Raw genomic sequence first — 25,328 nt, 5'->3', positions numbered from 1 at the left:
CTGACTTCAAACTATACTACAAGGCTACAGTAACCAAAACAGCATGGTACTGGTACCAAAACAGAGATATAGATCAATGGAACAGAACAGAGCCCTCAGAAATAACGCCACATATCTACAACTATCTGATCTTTGACAAACCTGACAAAAACAAGAAATGGGGAAAGGATTCCCTATTTAATAAATGTTGCTGGGAAAACTGGCTAGCCATATGTAGAAAGCTGAAACTGGATCCCTTCCTTACACCTTATACAAAAATTAATTCAAGATGGATTAAAGACTTAAACGTTAGACCTAAAACCATAAAAACCCTAGAAGAAAACCTAGGCAATACCATTCAGGACATAGGCATGGGCAAGGACTTCATGTCTAAAACTCCAAAAGCAATGGCAACAAAAGCCAAAATTGACAAATGGGATCTAATTAAACTAAAGAGCTTCTGCACAGCAAAGGAAACTACCATCAGAGTGAACAGGCAACCTACAAAATGGGAGAAAATTTTCGCAACCTACTCATCTGACAAAGGGCCAATATCCAGAATCTACAATGAACTCCAACAAATTTACAAGAAAAAAACAAACAACCCCATCAAAAAGTGGGCAAAGGACATGAACAGACACTTCTCAAAAGAAGACATTTATGCAGCCAAAAAACACATGAAAAAATGCTCACCATCACTGGCCATCAGAGAAATGCAAATCAAAACCACAATGAGATACCATTTCACACCAGTTAGAATGGCAATCATTAAAAAGTCAGGAAACAACAGGTGCTGGAGAGGATGTGGAGAAATAGGAACACTTTTCCACTGTTGGTGGGACTGTAAACTAGTTCAACCCTTGTGGAAGTCAGTGTGGTGATTCCTCAGGGATCTAGAACTAGAAATTCCATTTGACCCAGCCATCCCATTACTGGGTATATACCCAAAGGACTATAAATCATGCTGCTATAAAGACACATGCACACGTATGTTTATTGCGGCATTATTCACAATAGCAAAGACTTGGAACCAACCCAAATGTCCAACAATGATAGACTGGATTAAGAAAATGTGGCACATATACACCATGGAATACTATGCAGCCATAAAAAATGATGAGTTCACGTCCTTTGTAGGGACATGGATGAAATTGGAAATCATCATTCTCAGTAAACTATCACAAGAACAAAAAACCAAACACCGCATATTCTCACTCATAGGTGGGAATTGAACAATGAGAACACATGGACACAGGAAGGGGAACATCACACTTCGGGGACTGTTGTGGGGTGGGGGGAGGGGGGAGGGATAGCATTGGGAGATATACCTAATGCTAGATGACGAGTTGGTGGGTGCAGCGCACCAGCATGGCACATGTATACATATGTAACTTACCTGCACATTGCGCACATGTACCATAGAGCCTAAAGTATAATAATAATAACAATAATAATAATAATAATAATAAATAAATAAATAAAAAAAAGAAAAGTGCTATCTGCACAAAAGATGTCACAGTATAACTTCTTCTACCTCAGAAGAATATTGGGTAAACAAATGAGATAACCAATGTGAACATCCCTTAATAATTTCAGGAGCGATGTGCAACAAGAGTCCAATGTATTATTATATATTATAATTCGTCAGATTCATAGGAGAGAGAGATATATATATGTATATATGTAAACACGAAAATAAAGCAAACACCCTTTCCATGTTTTAGAAAATTTATGCCATCTTATACTTCTCAAATTTTCCATACGAATGTTGTATGAATACATTCTTGTGCTGAGTTATTTCATCTTCACACATGTTCTTTATACCTGATGAAGGAAAATCTATGTATATTTGCATAGACTTGGGAAATATCAGAATCTTTGGCAAGTACAGATTGGAGATGCAGATCCAACTTTTCCACTTCTAATGCATCACCACAAACATATATGTTTTTTACTTTGGTACATAATAGGTGGATACATTTAAGTGTATTCTCTTGGGCTACTCACTTGGAACTTTACATGCAGAATTAGATTTCTTGGAATAAAGGCATAAATGGGTTATCAGAATTTATTAAAATAATTTTATAAAACCTCAGTTTTAACCAATGGTTATATCTATAGAAAATTACACTGCATTTACCAATTTAAAAATATAATAAAGGTTTTAAGCAACCAATTCTTACTTCAGACTAAATGGTAAGATGTATCTGCCTTTGTCCCCTCAATTATGTCCTTGTTACAGCCTGTTTTTTTTTTTTTGTTTTAACTTGTCTTTTGTAGAAACTTCTCATTCATTAATTTAGTTTTGTATCATGATTATCTCCCTACAAAAAAAAAAACTTAAAAATATACACATGCAACTTTCTTACATTGAGGTATAAATCATTGCTAAAATCATTGGTAGGGAGATTTGAATGTTAAAATGGATCAACAACTTAAACTTGTTCTGCATGATTGGTGAATTTTTACTTTATGATTACAATTTAACAACTACATTGGGTGAAAGAAATTGGAATGGGGCAAAAGTAATATTGAGAGCTATTTTTTTTGGCCGTTGTGTTTAATTATTACCAAATTGTACTGCAAAGATTTGCAAAATGCAAGGGCTCCATGAGTTATCATCAAAAGAATTGGGGGACAAAATACAACAAGACATATCATCCTGAAATTTCAGAATGCCATGTTTAGTTTTCATAAATGCTTCCAGACGAGGGAAAATATTTTTATTTTATTATTATGATTTTCATGAGGTAGAATGACATTGGACTGATCAATAGGATCTAAAAAATTTGTAAGACAATTTAGTTTATAATTCTGAAGGTTTGTTTTTCAGATTTCCAATTTCATTTTCAGAAATCTGAGCAACTAAGAAGCAAATAAGAAGTTAGAATTTTCCAAAATGTAAGGCTGAAAAAACATATTTTCTTTATAACCTTTCTCACCAAAATACAATTTTGATACTTGACACATAGGATTATTGTAGGATATAGTATTCTCAGAAGAGTTACGAGTGAAAATTCAGGTAGGAATAACTGCCTAGTTTTCCTTTCTGCACACATTTGTCTTGCTTTTATTCTCCTGCCTGTAATACTATTCTTTAAACTTACATGTATCTCTGTGTATGTCCCTGTCTGTATACAGGAGGAATTTTTTAAAACATGCTTCCAACCTGTCTGTCATCCATTCCTATTTAAAAGACAGGAAAAACCATCCTTAAAACTACACTGAAAATAAAACATCCACCATACCAGACGTCTCTCTCAACTATCTTCATATGTATTGTGCTATATTTAAATCCCAACACTTAACACTTTCAATACACATACTTTACTGGAAAAGGGGCTTTTGCCAAGGGTGGGGGCTGGTAGGTGAATTTATGCTGAATTTGGATACCTATGAAAAGCAAATTTGCAGGACATCATCTAGACCCCACAAGGGAAACGAAAAAATAGAGCTTCAGAAACTCTTCGTATCAGAGCTGTTGGGTTTTTAATAAGACAATCAAACCAAGCCAATCAAACGAATCATTATGTCAAAACCTGAAGCCAGATTTTGAAGCCTGAACCTAGGCATAGGGAACAAGGCAACTAACTGCCCTATTGACTGTACCAAAGGCAAGTGTTCTACATGTTGTAACTTGTTCAGATCATAAAGGTGAGAAAGTATGTGAAAAAAAAAATTAATTTTTTCTTTGTTTTCAGATTACATCTTCCATATTTTCTAGCAGCAATAATGGTTTATTATTGTTTTCTAATCTACTGATATCTGGAACTATTTTATAGTAACTTGGTTTGAAATGCCATTATGTCATTAGCTAATGGGATTTGCAATTTTATTCTGGCCACTTACTGATATAACCATTACCATTGCCTCCTCTGCACTTCATTATAAACACAGACACCTTCATGATTTTTAAAGTATAAAATCAACATTCAAATAGGATTCTCTTTATTTAAATAGACTTATTAGAAATTTAAAGCAGATGAAGATGATTTCAATGAAATGAATAAATAATTAAGGCAAATCTCTATACTTGTCAGAAACTCCATATTAAGAATCAGGTGAGGGGAGACAGTCTTCTGACAGAGCTGTCATTTTTTTTAGTTAAAGGTAATGTTAATTTTTTTTTAATCTTGATGTTCTTTTCAAGTTTACTTGATCAAACCAAAAGCCCCCCAAAAAAGCTGCCAGATAACTTACACAGGTAATAATCAGAACCTTTAATCACACATAAAAGGAGCCATTCAATTCTATGTTGCAAAAATCATCAGCTGGTTGGGAAGGCAGATTTTTGTACTTCAAGCAGTTTTAATCATTGATCAGGTTATGAAATAAAATAACAGATTGCATTTTACAAACTGGTCACTAGCAATGCCTCATCAGCAGACCTAGACAATAATCCCAGAGTGTTGTAGGACTGCAGCCGTTAATAACCCGGCTTGTTAGTTGAAAGCTGGCAAAGTCTCAAGCATTTAAGAGGATTACTGCTATAAGCCATATTAATTTTTTTCTTAACATTCAAGTCCATGATGATGAAGAGCTACTGTAATAGAAATAGTGAAGTCAAACACAAAACAAAACCCTCTGCAATTCCTTTTTTTGTTGTTGTTGTTGATGACTGATTTTACAAGAGGAAAATGAAAGTCAGACTTTATCACACTAAGTTGAAATGTTAATTTTTGAAGAAATATTTTTAATTGCAAATTCTGCAAGATAAAATAAGACATTATTTTAGAGAAGCCTGCCAAAAGGATTTATTTGTATTAAGACTTGTTCAAACAGATTTTTTTTAAAAAATTGGCCTCTTTCTCACTTACTATAGAAAGAATTAGGCAGAAAGCTCAATAAAATCAAAGCTTCCAACTTTTGACCTCAACGAAATTTATCAATCTCATGTCACAGGCAGCAGAGCATGAGTTAAAAATATAGATGCTGGGCCAGACTTCCTGGGTTTGAATTCTGGTTTCATCATCTTAGGACAATTGCAAGGTCTTGGGTAAATTATATAACCTCTCTATACCTCAGTTTCCTCACCTGTGAAATGGAGAAAATAATAGCACCTAACTCTTAGAACTGTTATAAAATCACATAATTTAATATTTGAATAGTTCATAAAGCAATACCTCATGTATAATAAATACTATATACAGTTTATAAAATTTTAAAATGAGGATATAAATTTTAAAAAATATAACTCAGAATCATAATAAAATAAACAAATGTTACAATGTAATGACCTTTGCTAGTAGGATATAAATCTAAATTAGAAAATAGTTATTCAATCAAAATTATTCAAATAATACAGTGTTTACAGATATAGACAAAGTCTAATTATGTATACCTCTGAATTTTCAGTATGTAAGATAATTTCCATATAGTCACAGAAAAGTTATGTTAATTCCATTAACTAGAATTTTTGAGAATGTTTATTCAGCTAATTTGAAAATTCTTAAGTGAGAATATTATGCACTATGCCCAATATTAAGGCTTTGCTGGACAGAAAACTATTTTTTTTAATACTCAAGCTCCTAAAGAGTCAGAATACCAGAAGTTCTTCAACATAAATAAAGCTTATGTATTAGTTTGTTTTCACACTGCTATAAAGAACTTCCCTGAGACTGGGTAATTTATAAAGGAAAGCAAATTAATTGATTCACAGTTCCACATGATTGAGGAGGCTTCAGGAAAATTACAATCATGGCAGAAAGGGAAGCAGGCACCTTCTTTACAAGGCTCCAGGAGAAAGAAAGGGAAAGTGTGAAGGAGGAACTGTCAAACACTTACAAAATATCAGATCATGTGCAAACTCATTCACTATCACGAGAACATCATGAGGGAAACCACCTCAATGATCAAATTAACTCCACCAGGTCCTTTCCTTGATATGTGGGGATTACAATTCGAGATGAGATTTGGGTGGGAACACAGAGCCAAACCATATCAGCTTAGGAAACAAACCAGCAACTTGTTAAATACACAACCTTGGAGATTCTAACTCAGGTAATATGTTATTAAGTCCATGAATCTGCATTTTAACAAGAGTCACAGAATATTTTAGAAGTTCTCTTGAGTACATATTTTGAAAAACAATGTATTGTCGATTATCACCACTGTAGAAAGTATTAGTAATTTTGCTAATTTTATCTTAAGCCTACAAAACACCGTGTAACTTAAATCGATCCATAACATCAAATTTTCCCTTAACTTTTGTCTCCTTTTCAAAGGGTAGGCAGAATAATATTAGCAATTTAATAAAACAACATACCCTAGTTGTTAATCTTTTGTGGTAATTTAGATTTTGACCACATTATCATTAAGAATTTGGTGAAGAGAGAGATAAGATATGATGAGACTGTTTTACCAAAGATATAAGAAAAGAAGAACCAGTATATTTTATTCAACCTAATGAAAATCTTGATTCATATAAATTATGCTACCTTAGTCATTAGTTATTCATACTTCTATATTTGAATATAGTGATTACAATTGAGCCCTCTGGAGAGTGTTTTTTTAAATTATCAAATGCAATTCAAATTGTGTTTTTTTAAATTTATTTGAAATTGTTATAATTTTAGGCACAATATTAGAAAAAGTTGAAGAAATGCCTAAAGTTACCCCACTATTCAACTGAATGGAATCAATATGAGGCCTGGTGCAGTGGCTCACGCCTATAATCACAGCACTTTGGGAGGCTGAGGTGGGCAGATCACTTGAGGTTAGGAGTTCGAGACCAGGCTGGCCAACATGGTGAAACTTCAACTCTGCTAAAAATACAAAAAAAAAAAAAAAAAATTAGCTGGGTGTGGTGGTGCATGCCTGTAGTTCCAGCTACCCAGAAGGCTCAGGCAGGAGAATTACTTCCACCTGGGAGGTGGAGGATGTAATGAGTCAAGATTGCACCACTGCACTCCAGCCTATGCGAAAGAGCAAAACTCTGTCAAAAAAAAAAAAAAAAAGAGGAACAAATACGTTAGTAAAGGGGCCAGAAGATGGAGAATAAAAGAGATCAAATGCAAATTATACTATAGTTTGTTCCTATTAAAATTTTTATAAGAGTTTATGTGTCTGTATTCTTAATGAGTGAATTTATACATATATTTTTTTTAATTATTATTATTATACTTTAAGTTTTAGGGTACATGTGCACAATGTGCAGGTTAGTTACATACGTATACATGTGCCATGCTGGTGTGCTGCACCCATTAACTCGTTATTTAGCATTAGGTATATCTCCTAATGCTATCCCTCCCCCCTCCCCCCACCCCACAACGGTCCCCAGAGTGTGATGTTCCCCTTCCTGTGTCCATGTGTTCTCATTGTTCAATTCCCTTCTGTGAGTGAGAACATGCGGTGTTTGGTTTTTTGTCCTTGCGATAGTTTACTGAGAATGATGGTTTCCAATTTCATCCATGTCCCTACAAAGGACATGAACTCATCATTTTTTATGGCTGCATAGTATTCCGTGGTGTATATGTGCCACATTTTCTTAATCCAGTCAATCATTGTTGGACATTTGGGTTGGTTCCAAGTCTTTGCTATTGTGAATAGTGCCGCAATAAACATACGTGTGCAAAAGCAATGGCAACAAAAGCCAAAATTGACAAATGGGATCTAATTAAACTAAAGAGCTTCTGCACAGCAAAAGAAACTACCATCAGAGTGAACAGGCAACCTACAAAATGGGAGAAAATTTTCACAACCTACTCATCTGACCAAGGGCTAATATCCAGAATCTACAATGAACTCAAACAAATTTACAAGAAAAAAACAAACAACCCCATCAAAAAGTTGGCGAAGGATATGAACAGACACTTCTCAAAAGAAGACATTTATGCAGCCAAAAGACACATGAAGAAATGCAAATCAAAACCACAATGAGATACCATCTCACACCAGTTAGAATGGCAATCATTCAAAAGTCAGGAAACAACAGGTGCTGGAGAGGATGTGGAGAAATAGGAACACTTTTATACTGTTGGTGGGACTGTAAAGTCAGTGTGGCGATTCCTCAGGGATCTAGAACTAGATATACTTATATTTTTAAACAAATTGTGTATTTGTTTAGAAGATAATCCAAGCATTAACTAATCAATACAATAATTATCTATCAGAAGCACTGACTTTGTGTATCTGACAAGGAGATAACAAACAAAGAAAGGGAGGCTTGGACTCCACATGCTCTGCACCGACTTTCTCAGTGACCTTACTTGAGTCAGCTTAAATTTTGAAGATATTTCCTTGACAATACGAAAAGAAAGCTAATTTTGAAGGTCTTTTTCACCTTTGTGATTCTTATTGCCCCAATTATTTGTGTCAATTTCTCCTTTATCAAAGGATTTGTTCACTATAGACATAGTCAGCTTCTATGGGCATGACCAGCCAGCCAGTCCTTTGTAGTTCTATTATATATCATGCCCAATATAATCACTGAGACAAAATTTAAATAATATTTGTTGACATTTTTTAAGTTTATACTCTGCCTAGATGTGCCCTGTAATATTGCAATTAATCTTTACAACAACCCTAAGAAGTGTTTATTTCCATACTGTTTTTAGATGAGATGAGTATCCAAGAGATAAAATAATCTGTTCAAGGTTACATAGTTCATAATTGACAAAGCCTAGGTCTCAATCCCACACCTCTGACCATGGAAGCCTTCTCTAACTATACTAATAAATTGTACCAAACTGAGAATCAATATGGCACATTCCCAATCTTCAGCTGGTAATTAAAAAGTAAGCAAAACTGTCTTATCATAAATTAATTTCAACCTTTTCAGATAATAGGAATTACAATAGAGACTCCATTTATTTATATGTGCTAGTTTGGGAAATTCTCTTTACAGTCTCTTGTCCCAATCTACTTCTCCAGCCTCATCTTCTAATGCACTCCCATGTACATCTAGAGCAATTCCAGTAACACTGATTCCTCATGATTCCATGAATATTCACATGACTTTGATGACTTTATTCATGATTTCATATAGAACAGAGATTTTCTATGTATGGAATTTTTAACTTGCTTTCCACATCAGCATCACTAAACTTTCATCTTCCAAGTTGTCTTCTTTAAGACTCTGTTTAAATGGCATTCTAGTGAAGGGTCTTCTCAACATTGAGTTTACTTTTCTATTTTTTTATTCCTTTTGCTCATATGCACTTAGTTCATAGCACTGTTTTTGCACTTTCTTTATTTTCCTATAATTAATATATTTGGGCAACTCCCCCACTGGATTGTGACCAACTTGAGGCAGCCATTATATTTTGTATACAGAGCAAGTATTTCACCTCCTAACACAAGACAATCAAGTGGGGTTGGAATAAATAAATAAACAAATAACATTTATGTTAACAGTTAAACACTTTTCAAATTCAAATCTGATAATTGTGTAATTGTTTATACATTTGTTTGTGATGCTGTCTCAACTCCCCTCCAATATCATGATTCATAATGTTGAAATTACATTCTACTAAAAGTATCTTTTGTTAGGAAAAAACCAGATTTTGAGAGCATATGATGATCCTATGATATTTTTAAACTAAATTGGGAATACCCAACAGTCAGATCTTGTTTTCTAAATATCTTTCTCCAATAAAAGAAATCAGAGTTTCTTAAAGAAATGTTTCATTCTAGAATTAGAACAGAGAACATGTCATATGAGCCTGGAGCATCTTTCAGTGCTAAAATGTCACTTCACAAGAGATAAAACGAAACAGAGAGAAATAGAAGAAGCATAAAGTCATGTGAGAGAGATACAGGAGTGAAAGAGTTCCAATGGACAAAGCTAGAACGTGTGAACACCAAAATAAATAGGTTAGTACAAGATTATAAACCAAAGTATAAAATAAATACACGAGTTTATACTGCTATAAAAATGATTGAGTGAAAATATGGAAGGAAGAGAAAATCTGTGTAGAAGTAGTTCAAATAACATATAGACATACTTTCCCATTCAGGAGTTGGATGTTAGTTCCTCTCCCTTGAATATGGATTAGACTTAATGACTCACTTCCAAAAAAGGAAAAACACTATCTTTTCAGTGGAGAAATTTGGCAGCCAATACTTTAAATAAAATGTCATCATTTAGATAATCAGGATAAGTCATGTTGATGACTGGTCCAACCTGATATGATGCTATAAAAAAAGGGTCTTCCATCTCTGGGGTATTCTTCCCAGAAATTTCATAAAGCTAGTCTAATCATGAGAAAATATCTGATCAACCCAAATCGAACGACAGTCTACAAAACACTTGACCAGTGTATTCAAAAGGTGTCAAGATTATGAAAACAAGGAAGACACAGAGAAATTGTCCCAGACTAGACTATGATAATAATGACTAAATGCAATGTGGTTTTCTCTGTTGGATTCTGGAATAGAAAGTGGTCATTAGTCAAAAAACTGATGAAATCCAAATAAAGTCTGTAGGTTAGTTAGGGGAAAAATTGTGAATAATTCTGTTCAATTTACTTTTCAATCATATTTTTGTGTGTGCAAAAATCAAAGTAGGAGGGCATTGAAGGAAATAAATGAGTTGATTTAGCATCAAAAACACGTTTTCTTGAAACGTCAAATTTATCACTATGGTTGGTCCACTGGCCTCACTCTCTAGATAAGGTCCCACATTACTGTATGGGTGCAGATACTAGTAATCAGACCACTTTCAATGGGCTATAACTTGAAGCTATCAGTTTGTTTCACATAAAAACTATTCTTTGGAAAAAGCTCCAGAGAAGAAAGAGCTTGCAAAGTTAAGAAATATCTTTATTTGCCTCCTGCTTTTCTATCAGCCTCTGGCTGATATTCAGAAAGGACAAATATTTCCAGAACCAAGACTCACTGATAGGGATCTGAGAGATTTCTACTCCTGAGAGAGAGGCAGCCTTCCTGATCTTCGGTAGCTTGAAGGATGATGTATCTCTTGTTCTCGACTCAGTCTTACAGTAAATTTAATCAAAAGACATCTTTGATTTAAGTTAATGAAAAAAAGTGAGTGTGTGTGTGTGTGTGTGTGTGCAGAAGTAGTATATGACTCCTAAATAATTTTATTAGTGTACTTCTTGAGCTGATACAATATTTCTTTCAGAATGGGCAAAATACAAGGGGCACTCTGTAAATGAATATCTACAACCGTGTATCACAATGATTTCTGTGCAAAATCCTTTTCCTGCTGATGAAAGTATGATAATTTCTTTATTCCTTAAGTTGAGCAATATATGAATTACTACAAAGTAGTTACCTGTGAATTAAATTTTAGTTAAGAACCTAAATTTATATTTAAAATTAATATATTTTTTCTTCCTTATATATTTACTGATGTTTTTTTAAAAATAAAATATACTCATCATAATATAAACAATTTTTAACAATTTGTTTTAATTATTACTAAACTATTAGACTGAGTAGTTCTTATACAAGTGTATTATAACATGTAGAGGACTAGATAAATGACAACATATTATTTTTAAATAAATGTGTTTTCATACATCATAATACTTTTTAGTGTTTATTATACATCCAATTCGTAATTAAGACTTATTTTTTAAAATTTTAAGTAATGAAGCAACCTGAAATTATTTTCATGTTCTTAGAATCGATAGCAACTATATCAACTAGTTAACGAACTAGACAAAACCATATATGTGATACAGTCTATTATTGTTATCTAGACTGTTTTTGAACAATTTTAATGTTAAGTAGCTAAATTTTGAGTCAGTCAGTTCAATTATTTATGTATCTCTTACTGTTAATGATTTCTTCTTTATATTGACTTACCACTGCCATCTATACCTCTCCTATTTCTCTAATGTAAGTATATGCAGATATTTATAAAAAGCACTATAAAACAAAGTGTTTGCCCACAATATAATTTTTCCCAAATTGAAATAATTGTATGTATGTTTTTTACATTGTAAAATCATGCTGCCTGTTTGACATAATATTTTAAATTTTATCTAGATAATATATATATATATTTTGTTGTTTATTTTCTTCCCCAACATACTGGGTTTTTTTAAAGTATTGTTTTCTATAGCATTATGTTTCCATCCTGCCAATAGATACTTATTTCTGGCAATGTAAGGTACTATTGGAAATAATCTGAACTTTGAAATGAAAGAAGCAAAATGAAATCCCTGATTCTGTCACTTACTAACTATATGGGTAGGGAAAGTTAATTACTTCACTGCATCTCTTTTTCTTAATTTCAAATTTATGAATATGATTCAACTCAAAGAAACATTGCTTTGTGAATGTTTTCATGATGTGTTTTCAGTGATCTCAAACAGTTAGTGCTCTTATATAGGTCACATCCATTTATTGCATGGGGAGTTTCGAAAGCAAAACCATGTATATATATATAAATATATGTATATATATTCATATTATATATGAATATATCATATGATATATGAATATATCATATTCATATATCATATGATATATTCATATAATATATTAAGAATATATATATATTCTTCAGATAATTTGGAGATTCTGTTTATTATTCTTACATCAGTTTGCCCAATACCATGAAAATCATGAGTTTCTAAAATTTGTCAGACTATAATATTCAATTCTGTAAAATTTTCCAGAATTCCCAATTACTGTATTTTGATCACTTTGATGGAACCTGCATCAATAATGAGTAAGAACTTTAACTGTAATTGAGACCAGGTGTGGAGATTATGTGGTTTTTCTCATTTATCTCAAGTGGAATTAACAAATTTAAAGTATATTTTGAAATCCCATAACAACTGTAGTGTGCTGGCTTCTGAAAGTCTTCTATAAATGTTTATTGAGAGCAATGACCAGGAGATATTCTTCAGATGTTCTAATTTTCAAGAACTTGAATATTTGGCCTTGTATATATTCAGAAATATATTAACACTTTTTCAATGTACTCCTAACTAATTAACATCTTTCTACCTTAATAAACAAAAAATTAGCAATCTAATTGCTGCTTCTTTAACTTATTCTTCCTAAGAATAAACAATGTATATGTAATGTATATTAATCAAACCTTGTTAACATCATTCTAATAGAAAAATTTATGAATGTAGTTTTTCTTTCAACATCCAAAATCAAATGTATCAGAGTATATTGATAAGTATTTCATAAATGCACATTGCAAATACAATTAAAGTTCTTTTCTCCAAAATCTAATTTCAGAATTTATTGATAACTCAACTTAAAACAAAATTAAGTACAATTAACTTATCATTATATTTAATATTGATTTTAAAATCATAAACTATTGAGGTGAGTATTGGCAGGTATAGATTTATAATGTACCCTTTCACTTCTCCATTGGAGGTCAAATCTGATTCTATGATACATTTTCTGATTCATATGCTAAATATGGTATTTGTACAGATAAATTATATCTAAAATGGTAGTTCTTTACTGATTTAAGTAAAGTTATATGTGTTTTTCTCTTTTCCAGAGAAGCAGGCACATGAAAAATGATTTAACTATGTATCAACAAAACTGTTTCTTTGTAAGTCAATCCATGAAAAAATCCCATAAGCCATATGTAATGACAGATTAATATGCAGTATTTAAGAGTCAGATTACCTTGAGCCTGCAAGTCTGGAAAATGATTAAGCAATATATGGAAACATTCTGTTGAGGAATTCAAAGATTCAGTTAGGTCTGTGGATTAGTAATGACATCTTTACTACCAGTTTAAGTACAGGGAGCCTAAATTCTCAGCCATCTGCTGTTTTGGATCTGTTTTCCAAGAACTGCTGACATGATAGCTAACAGATTTAGAAAATATATTCAGCTTGCAGTGACTCAGTATGTGACAGTATTCATATGTCCCAATACAAAGTGGCTTTAGAAAAGAATCACATTATAATGTGTATCAAATTGCACCTGTGGGAAAAATTACTGAAATAATATCACTTTAAATATGTTTTCTTTATTTTTAAATATAATTTCCCAAAACAGAGATACAGTGAGTTGGTATTAAAAACTTGTTATTGATGTGTTTGTGGGGTAGCGGAGTTGCAGTTGTTTTATAATTAGTAGAAATCTAAACTTCTGGAGTCCTACTTTCTATAAAGTATTGAAAGGTTAATTTTACTTATCTCTTCCAAACCAACTAAAGGTTTAGAAACAATTACTGGAGCTATCTTTCATGAAAAATAGGAAGAGAATATTTTTTACTAAGTTTCACACAATTGATATTATGAAACAAAATCAGTTCTTTTCATTACATTGAATAACTATTAGTTATCAGAAGAAGACAATAGAATATGCTAATTCAAAATGGTCAGGATTTTTTCTCACTTAACATGAATTAAGAAAGGAGATTGATAAGCACCCTGAACTAACCTGGCATCAAAGAAAGTGACTTTTATAAAACAACAGCAATGACAATTAAAACCCCAAATATTCATAGTTCTGTATTTATTTTTATTTTTACTTATTTATTTATTTATTTTTGAGACAAAGCCTCCTTCAGTTGCCCAGGCTGGAGTGCATTGGCCTGATCTCGGCTCACGGCAACCTCCACCTCCCAGGTTCAAGGGATTCTCCTTCCTCAGCCTCCTGAGTAGCTGGAATTACAGGCATGCGCCACTGCACCTGGCTAATTTTTTGTATTTTTAGTAGAGATGGGGTTTCACTATGTTGGCCAGGCTGGTCTTGAACTCCTGACCTCAGGTAATCCACCTGCCTCAGCCTCCTAAAGTGCTAGGATTACAGGTGTGAGCCATGGTGCCTGGCCCATAGTTCTCTTTTTTTTTTTTTTTTAATGTGTCAGAGAGCCTGACAGAATCGAGCTCTCAATGATATTTGGTGAATGATTTAACTGCATAACAAAGACTCATATACAGATATTTTGACTCAAAACTAATTCTCTTTTCCCCATTCTATATCCACCAAGCTCTTTTATTGTTTTATAACATGGTAGATTTTATTTGTTTACTTGTTTGTTTATTGAAATAGACATGTTTTTGCTCACATCTACTAAGGACCCTTTGCTGGTTAAGAGAATCAAAAGTATTAAGACATTGTTCTTGCTATTTGTATATGGAATAAGTATCAGGTGGAATCAGAAGATGTCGTCTTGACTCTGGCACTAAAAACAGTCCATTAGTTGTTCTTCCTGAAATGAAGGTTATTTCTTTGTGCCTCTGTTTCCACACCTGTGAAACAGAATGATAGTAACTAAGCAGAACTCCTGTAAGAATCAAATAACGCATGCAATGGGCTGTTCACAAGGTAGAAAGGTACACTCTCAAAGTGCTTACTAAATATTATGTATTAATGGTATCCTTAACTGCATTTTCAAATAAGAGAAATGAGACCTAGAGTCTTTGGGGGACTATTTTATATTCATATATTTACTTTGTATTTTATACTCCTCTGTCATATTAATCATTTCCTTTAATCATCACAACATTTCTAGAGGACAATATCACTCTCTCCAGTGCCCAAACATCCTCTGACTTTAGCTCATGTACCAGTAGTCCATGGTTTTGAAACTCAGGAAGACTGAATGGAGTTTTTATTCAAAACTGCTGCCTCCGTATTTGTCTTTTACCACCTCATAAGTAGTGATATATTTTACAGATCTATAATATTGCAGCTTAAAAGGAAGACGTTTTGTTAACGCTTTTTCTTATAATTATTGGTAAATGTATGAGATTTGACCTAGAGGAAGAAATTGTTTGTATTTAATTAAACAGCCATATTTGCCTATCCTGTGTATAAGTTTGTAGGCTGATCATTTGCTATGTATATAAAACTCAAATATCAGCGAGGAAAAAAAAATTGTTAAAATTATTCGAGCCAGACACATTAACTCTCAAAATAATTATAGGGAAAACATGTAACACTTAATCTCAACAATCTAACATATTTATTTATATATAAGAAACATTCCTTCTAAAATATATCATGTGCTCTTCAGAAAAAAAAATTGTTAAATTTATGAAACAAATCCATTTCTCTAAGAATGTGTATGTTTATATTTCAATTGTGAATACTACTCACCTAAAAAACAAATGAAAAGAAACTCCTGATCAAATTTGAATAATACTCACCAAATTTACCCTTCTGCATACACAACTAAAAATATCAGACGAAAGATATGCAACTATTTTTCAGACATAGGAAAACTGTCAGTGGAAAACAGAGCTCCCTGAAAAAAGGGAAACAAGCAATGTGAGCCTAGCCTGCTCCATCGTACTACCTGGTAGAATTTCCAAACCACAGTGGAGAGTTTGGAAATGGGGAATGCAGGTGGAGCATGGTAATCTTCCTGAGCAGAGAAGTTGGAGCTGGGAGACCTTGGAGTCCAAGGAGGCTGTAGTTCTCAGGACAGAATATCCAAGAGGAGAACCTCCGAGATACAGAGCTCTGGAAATCCAAAGAGGGGCCCTCTTGAGTCCAACTAAACACTTTCCAAAGATTAGTATGAGGAAACAATGTGAGGAAGCGGAGAAGAACCACATGAAAGGAAGTGAGGAAACTCACTGGAGCTCGTAGAGAGCTAGGAATTGTCTGTGCCCCAAAGGCCATATTAGAAAAATCTGATTATTTTGAAATATCAGGTAGAATACTCATAAGGGAATACTCATTAGTGAAAATATTAATGGTTGGTCTGGTGTCATGAAAGAAAACTTAAAAGAAAGCCTCTCAAGCATGGTTTCTCAACAGTTACCCTATTAACATTTTGGACCAGATAATTATTTGTGTGGGGCTGTTTTATGTGCTGTATTTAGCAGCATCTCTGGTCTTTACTCACTAAATGCCACTTGCAAGCAGCCTTACTATTTATGACAACCAAAAATGTCTCCAGAAAATGACAAATGTCACTGACGGGGCATCCAAAACATCTTCAGTTGGGAATCACAGCTCAAACATCAGACTCTTTTCAAAAAACTTAATTGCATCCAAGAACAACACCCAGAAATATTGATAGCAATGCAAAAATACTCAGCATCAAAGTAAATTTAATACCAAAGTAAAATTCAATATGTCTGAGATTAATTTAAATATCATCAGGCATGCAAAGGGACAGGAAAATACAACTCAAAATGAAAATGAAAATAAATTATTTGAAACAGGCACAAAAATAAAACAGATTATAGCAGTAATACATTAGAAATAAAAAATTGTTATATATATATTTCATACATTCAAAAAGGCAGAGGAAATATTGAGCATATTAAGTAGAGACAGAAATGATATTTTACAACAAATCTAAATTTAATTTGTGCAGTATATTAGATGAAAAATACACGAGTGACATTCACAGATTATATACTGCAAAAGTAAAGATTATTGAACATGAAAAAAAAAGCAATAGAAACATTCCAAAATTAAATAAAGAGGGAAAATAATGAAAATAAAAAGTGAAGAGAGCATCAGTAAACTGGGACAACTTCAAGGAGTGGAATACACAAGTAACTGGCCCTAGGAAGGATGAGGGGGCAGAAAAAATATTTTAAGATGATGACCAAAATTTTTCCATATTTGGTGAAAATGATAAACCCACACATGAAAGAACCTCAATAAACTACAAGCGCAAGCATCAGAGAAGAAATTACATACATATGAAAGAAGAGAAGAGTGACGGCCAACATCTTACACTAAAAAATGCAAGCTAGAAGAGAGTGGAACAATATCTTTAAAGTGTTGAAAGATAAAACAACCACAAAAACAGTAATTAAAAACGCCGTGAAATCTAAAATTCTATATTCAAGGCAAATAAATTTTAAAAAATAACTGTAAACCAAAGATTTTTTCGGACATGTAAAAAGTGAAATAATTTATCCCTAGCAGATCTGAATTATAGTAATTATTAAATAATGTATTTCTTGCAGAAGGAAATCATATCAGATGATCAAATAAAATACTCTTTGTTATTCTTTATTTTTTTGATCATTGTTTTGTTTTATTTTTTGAGGCAGGGTCTTGCTCTGTCACTTCGGCTCAGGTGCAGTGCCACAATCACTGCTGATTGCAGCCTCCCTGGGACAAAGCAATCCTCCCACCTCATCCTCCCAAGGTAGCTGTGACTACAGACACATGCTACCATGCTTGGCTAATTTTTGTATTTTTTATAGAAACAGGGTTTTGCCATGTTGCCCAGGCTGGTTTGGAACTCCTGGGCTGAAGTAATCCACCCACTTAAGCCTCCCAAAATTCTGGGATTCCAGGCATGAGTCATGGTGCTCAGCCTACTGTTTTTTAATTACTGAAATTTTTACTAAAATTTTACTAAAAATTACAGAATTTTACAATTACTATTTAAAGCCATAATAATAACAATGTAGACTGGGATTTATAACAGATGTGAAGTAAAATGTATTGTAAAGCTGTTTTATTACATGTGAAGAGGTATAATATTATTGTGATAAGTTAAAAGTGTATGCTATAAATCTTAACATAATGACTACAAATAAACAAAAAAAATTACAGCTAAAAAGCCAACAAAGTAGATAAAGTGGCATTTTTAAAACTACTGAATTAAGGCCAAAAAAGGGAGCAAATGAGAAAATAGGAAACTAAAATAAATACTTGTACACAGCTATCACAGCAACTCAATTTTTATTGGCCAAAACAAATCATATGTCCATCAACACACATATGTGCATTAACAGGTTCATCAACACTAATATGTCCATCAACACGCAAATGTCCATCAACACTTATATGTGTATGAACAGGTCCATCAACATGCATATGTCCATCAACACTCATATGTGCATCAAGAGGTCCATCAGCATTCATATGTCCATCAACACTCATACGTCCATCAACACTCATATGTGCATCAACAAGTCCATCAACACTCATGTGCATCAAGAGGTGCAAGAATAAACAAACTGTAGTATACACATACAATGGACTGGTACTCAGCAATGAAAATAACTGTACTAACAATACATACTACACATGGATTAATTTCTGAATAATTATACTGAGTAAAAGAAGCCAAATTTAAAAATAGTATTTATACTATATAATTTCATTTGTGTACAATTCCAGAAAATGAAATGCAGTTCAATGGTTGTCTGGATACTGAGGAAGATTTGTGGATTGTTAAAAGTGAGAGATTCCAAAGGGCTGTAATAAACTTTTTGGTATGATTGAGATTTTCATATTCTTGATTGTAGTGTTGGTTTCATGGGTGTACATATATGTGTATACAAATGCATGCACTCATATATGTTTTGTGGGTATATACATACATAAAAACACATCAGATTGATCACTACAAATATGTATAAGTTATTGTATCCCCATTATCACCTGTAAAAATAATAGAAATGTTCATTTTAAAAGTCCAGATGTATTATATATATATCTAATATATTTTTAATAAAATAATAAGTTATATAGTATAATAAAATATATTATAAATATTATTTTATATAAATATTAGTATAACTTTTTAAAAATATAACCTTTTAAGACTACTTGGATTATTCTGAATATATAAAAATAAACAAAACTTCTAAAGCATTTTAAAATTATATTTGGTTCCAGAATTACTACTTGTTTCTCTCTCTCTCTCTCTCTCTATATATATATGTATAAGTACATATATATAAGTGTATATATGTACAAGTATATATATATAAGTATATATATATATTTATTTATTTTAGAGACCAGGTCTCACTCCGTCACTCAGACTGGAGTACAGTGGTACAATCATAGCTGTAACCTCAAACTCCTGGGCTCAAGTGATCCTCCTGCCACAGCCTCCCAGCTACAGGTACACACCACCATGCCAGTTTGTTTGTTTGTTTATTTATTTATTTATTTTGTAGAGATGGAGTTTTGATATGTTGCTTAGTCTGGTCTTGAACTCCTGGCTTCAAGGAATCCTCCTGCCTCAGCCACACAAAGTACTGGGATTATAGGTGCAAGCCACCATGCCTGGCTATACTTTTATTATATATATTAAAATAGCAAGTCATTCTCAGTAATACACCACTGCTCTTAATCAATTTTACTTTAAAAAAGAAGCTTGCTAAATATTATTCACAATAATCAGAATACTTCTCGACATTCATGAAGTTTGAAGGGCTTTGTTTTATCATCATTGTTTAATTTTTATTTTTATTTAGTACCATATAGCAGTGAAAATATTGCATGACTTTTTTCTTGGGTATCTTCGCTAGAAAGAATTTTCCAATCTTTGATCTGAGGAATTTATTTTCCAGAAGCAGGCTTACTCTAAATTACTGTCTCCCATTTTCACTGAAAGTAGGCTTAATATAAATTATTATCTCAATTTTAGCACCAATCAGCGGCATAGTGTTTATGATAGCCACTGTTAAAAGAATATTTTAAACACTTTTACCAATAAATTAATAAGAACAACAAAAAATCCTATGTGCAGGACAGAGTATGTGGAAATCAAAATCTGTTCTGATGTGATGGTTTTTTCCTTATACTATCGTCTTACTTATATGACATTAGGCAAATCCATCCACTTTTCGACAAGGTGAAGATATTAATTTAGATACTAAATTGGCTTCCACATCACTTTTTTTTTGTTTAATCATGAAAGCAGTTAAGTTATCCTAGGTTGAAATCTAATCTTTGCCACTTACTTGTGGTGTGACTATGGGAAAATTACCTAATCTTTATCAATGTCCTTTAGACAAAGACTACCAGTAGCACATCTAACAATACATACTACACTTGTGATAATTTCTATGTTCAATGAAACTGTGCTGATGAACCTGCTGCAACAAAGGAGAACACACATGAGAAACCGTGTGCATCTCAGTAAGAGGGTATCCAAAGGGACTTAATATGGGACCTGAACCTGCATTAGGTGTTAGGACAGAATCCAAGGAAATAAGGCTTTGCTTTGATTGAATATTGTCAGGAAATGGGGATATTTCTTGGGGATTTTGTTAATTCTTATCCACAAATTGAAGAGACCAGGGCAAGGCTAAAGCTGTAATTGGTAAAGAAGCAGCACTCCTAGGGGAATGTCTGGCCATTATTTTATAATACAGATAATGTTCTTATTTTTGCCCCCAGTAAAGCATGATTATGAAATGTTCTTATTTTTGTTCTGATCTAAAATAGGAAGAGAGTAACCTTGTCTGATATTTGTATTTTGTGAATTTTTTAAAATGTTCAACTAAAGTCTTTTTCTGACTGTGAGGCCAGCTTCTAGTAACGCCAAAATCTAATACATAGTGCCCAGCTTCTAGCAATGCCAAAATCTAATATATAGTGAAATGCCATTTTCCAGCTGTCATGGCCTGTTCTTATCTTTCGCACCTTTTCATATTGGTTTTCTCATTTGTAAATGTGGATAGTGGATAGTGATTACACTATAGTAAAAGGGATTTTTTTATGAATAAATAAACTAATAACAATTAATATAATTGTTTTAATATAATATAAAACAAATAATATAACAAAAAATATAATATCTTTTGAATATAGTAAGGACTATATAAGTGTTTTTTTATTTTACTATTTCCAAACTGTATTTATAAAAGGGAATTAAGAAAAGAAGTTAAAGAAAATAGTTGAACAAAGAAAAAGTATATCAAAAGAAGCAAAGTAGAATTCTAGCATGCACTCTTCAAAGAAACTTTCAGAGAATCTCTACCATCAGCAGTCATCCAAATCAATCTAAACACGGAATCAATTTGTTCTCAACTCTTCTTTAATGTCTTTCTAGCTATGCTGTTTGAATTTTTAATATTATTCATTTGTGGAAATTGGCAAAGAAAAAAAGTAGAAATGTCATAAGTCATCCTATATACTTTGAAATATGAACAATTAAGAGATCTATATTTCTATTCTAAATAACACAGGTAGTTCAAGGGAATGGTTTGTGAATTTAGAGACTGAAACATTAAGTTTGGGGTCTGCTCAACCATTTATACATCTTGTTTTCAACGTTTCCTGAAGTTAACTTTGGTAGAAAGTGAACACGCAATCACAGATTCAGGAGTAAATACATATCTTTAATTTTGAGACACCATTTAGTGAAATTAACAAGGAAAGAAAGGAGGAGTTATTCTCTACAATTTGTTGCATGTTCTTAGTGAAAATGTTGAAAAGTGATCTCACTTTTTATACTTTCCTTCTGATTTAATTTGTTTTTTTGCTACTCATACTTCTTTGGCTTCAAATAAATTTTATTTTAAGGAGAATGGGTCATATTTTTCAATTTTATCCATGGCATTATATTGTTTGATAAGAAAAATATACCAGACTTCCATAATATTTAAGAAAAATAGATTTCTGCCTTATATTTTTGTCAGCAAATGATAATAAAAGGTATGCATTATGCTATGAAGAATACTGTTCATTAGTGAAATAATAGTTGCAACCAGATTCAACAAAATATATTGGATTCATGGACTATTAAATATGCTTCACTTTATTTTTGGAGTTAGGGCAATGTAAGTAGGTGATGTTTTGACATACTTGTTATACAATAATGGTGATTTAGTTGTCCTTTTTCAGATATAGAATTTCAATACATTTACTCAAAATGTGGAGTAGAGTTCAAGATCTTAGATTTTAGAAACTATATAGCAGGAATATGACCATAGGCTACTTCCTAACAGCTGCATGATTTGGGTACAATAACTTAATCTCTTTAAGTCTCATTTCTCTTTCTGAAAAACTGAAGAAATAACATCTACTCATCTGAGTTCTTAAAAGGATTAAACAGCATGGTGTGTCATTTTGGATTCCACCAGCAGTACAGTCAGGGACAAGTATCCTAACACAAGAAATTTGTCATGGTGGTAATTCCAGGAAAGTCTGGTGAAGACAGGTGAAGTGAGACTGAGAGAGGAAGTTGGCTAATAAAATTTGCACTATCTAGCAAACATCATTGAAGGCTGCTAGAGCTTAACTCTGCTGTATTGAACAAGGTCTTCAGAGTGAACTAACTGAAGAGCAAGGAGCCAGATGATTAGTTGAGGGATGTTGGACTTTGTGTGTGTGTGTGTGTACAGGTGCGTGTGCTTGTGCACGCACACTAATTTTCAGGTAATTCCATCCCAGCCGAGTGGGCTCTGGAGCCAGAGAAAAGTCCTGAGGCAAAGACATATAGATGGAAGTCCAGTCTGTATGTTTTCAATGATTCTCTACCCAGAGAGATATCCTGCTATACATTGTAACATGCAATGCTTAACAGAATATATAAAAATAATAAATAAGTCATAGCTATTAGCTATTATTAAATAGTATGGTTTCTGAGATGACTCGGTATCCTCTTCTGGGAAATGGAGATAACAACAGGACATTGTACAGGAGCCTCTGCGAGATTTCAATGATGACATACATAAAATGTCTAGCTTACAGTTAATTAAGGCTTAGTGGAATTAATCCATGCTATTTATATTTCATCAATAATACCACTTTATTATAATATGCTATGAATTCAAAACTTTGGTCCTACCTACAGTATGTCCTAATAATTAAGCTAATTAGGCAAGAAATAATTCAATGTCACATGAATAACAAAGTTTTAAAGATCAAATGATAATGTATTTACCACTATGACTCTTGTCAGTGTTGCTAGGTTAACCACTGCTTCTGGACCTGACTCAAAAAACATATAACAAAAGAAAAGTTCCACACAGTTTTTCCAAGAGTTTTCCTATCTATAGTGGCCATTTTCAACACATCTCAAAAACTTCGGACTGCAAAATTTCTAAAGAAATTCCTGAAATTACTTGCAAGTAAAAGCAGCTCATGTAATTTATCTTAATTTAAAACAATCAAACTATCTTACACGATATTGAATACTGAACACTAACTTGAAATGACTTTCTTTTATGCTATTTGTGGTTTTGAGTAATGTAATAATCATACATGCTTGGTACTTGTGATCTTTCGAAATTTTGTATTAAGTATTTTGTAGATTTTTTTTTTCCCCTGAAACAAAAGGTCAAAAGGAAATCTTTTTTTTTTCCTCTCAGGGTTTAATGATACCAAATTAAATTCTTGGAAGCCATAAAACCATAGACCCAGGAAACACCTTGGGAACTGTCTAGTACAAACACACCATTGCACAGGTGAGGAAATTAAGGTCCAGAGGGGGAACATGCCTGGCCAAGGTTACATGGCTCATTGACATATTGTACTTCACTAAGTTGCCTCTGCTGATTCTTTCATTTTTTAAAATCATGACTGTGTTTATTTCCTTTACCTTGGAAGAATTTCTTAATATTTCTTAAATGTAGTGTTTTTATCCATTACGTAATAATATTACAATTGTATAGCAGTTACTCTGTGCTGGGCACTTTTCAAAGTGTTCTAAAAGTATTTACAAGTGTAAGTGTTTTGCAAGAATTTACGAGTATTTAATGCTTATACTAATCCTATGAAGTTGGTACTGTCATCATCACCATTAAAGGTTGTGATTACTGAAGCCTAGACAGATTTTGTGACTTAGCCTAAGGTCACACAGTCAGTAAATAACAGAGCTAAGTTTCAAACCCAGGCAGCCTGGCTCCAGAGGCCATGTTCCTAATTATTACCCTGGGCTGCCTCTCATTACTCATACCAAAATCACAATAATGTGGATAAAACAAATTGAAGACAGGATGGGCATTCCCATCATTTTAAAAACATGAAAAACATCAAGATATCCAGAACCCAGCTTCTTGTAATTGAATATTTACTTGCTCAGCCACACTAGAAGAGTGTTTTTGTTTTTCAAATTGTTCATATAAATATGGGGAGCAACTATATTGTTCATTTCAAAAAATTATTTAGGAAGATATTAAAATGTATATGGAAATTCTTTATAAACAGGGAACATGCCTGGCCAAGCTTACATGGCTCATTGGCTTATTGTAAGCTCACACCTGTAATTCCAGTACTTTGAGAGGCTAAGGCAAGGGGATCCCTTGAGCCCAGGAGTTGGAGACCAGCCTGGGCAACACGGGGAGACCTTGTCTCTAAAAAAATTACAGAAATTAACTGGGTGTGGTAGTGCACACCTGTAGTCCCAACTACTTGGAAAGCTGAGATGGGAGGATAGCTTGAGTCCTGGAGGGAGGTCGAGGCTGCAGTGAGCCATGATCACGCCACTGCACTCCAAACTAGGCAACAGAGCGAGACCTTGTCTCAAAAAAATAAAAACAAAAATGAAAAATAAAATGTGAAGACTCAGGTAATGGTTAGTTATTATAAGCAGAAAAAATAGTATAATATATGATATACAGTTAATACTACACGAATGGTAAATATCATTTGAAACTTGAATTTTTCACAATTGCAATATGTATTTGATTGAAAAATCTATAGGTTATAGAACATAAACGGAAATACTGGAAAGATAATAGAAGAAAAATCATTCCTTTTTATGGAGGCTGTGGAAGTAT

This window comes from Pongo abelii, chromosome 14, assembly GCF_028885655.2.
Source record: "Pongo abelii isolate AG06213 chromosome 14, NHGRI_mPonAbe1-v2.0_pri, whole genome shotgun sequence".
Taxonomy (NCBI): domain Eukaryota; kingdom Metazoa; phylum Chordata; class Mammalia; order Primates; family Hominidae; genus Pongo; species Pongo abelii.
The sequence above is the reverse complement of the archived record's forward strand: the minus strand, read 5'-3'. Positions refer to the sequence as shown.